The following is a 591-nucleotide window of genomic DNA, read 5'->3' as shown; positions in this document are numbered from 1 at the left end:
TAAGTGGCTGCTTCCACAATGCTGGCAGCCTCAGTTTGCTGTAGTTCGATCCCCACAACACTCCAGCCATGCCAAAGTGCCCTGAAGGCATTCAAGGAGCAAAAAAAAATAAAAAAATAAAAAAATAAAACAACATTGAGATATCATCTCACCCTAGAAAGAATGGCTATCAAAATCAAATCATCCAACAACAACAAATGTTGGAGAGGCTTTTTAGAAAAAGGAACCCTTCTCCACTGCTGGTGGGAATGTAGACTTGTGCAATCATTATGGAAATCAGTGTGGAGACTCCTTAGAAAAATTGGACTGGAAATCCCCTTTAAACCACCTATTCCCCACTGGGAATTTTCCCATAGGATCTGAAAACATCATATCATAGTGATAAATGTGTGCCTATGTTTATAGCAGCACAATTGGTGATAGCCAAATCTTGAAAACAACCAAGTTGCCCATCACCTGAGAAATGGTTGAGAAAGATGTGGTACTTTTGCACAATGGAGTATTATTCAGCTAGTAAGAATGGTAAGCTCAAAGCCTTTATATTGAAGTGGATGTTACTTGGACATATAATCATAAGTGAAATAACCAGAC

Source organism: Octodon degus, unplaced genomic scaffold (genome assembly GCF_000260255.1).
Source record: "Octodon degus isolate 3935 unplaced genomic scaffold, OctDeg1.0 scaffold00106, whole genome shotgun sequence".
Taxonomy (NCBI): Eukaryota; Metazoa; Chordata; class Mammalia; order Rodentia; family Octodontidae; genus Octodon; species Octodon degus.
The sequence above is the reverse complement of the archived record's forward strand: the minus strand, read 5'-3'. Positions refer to the sequence as shown.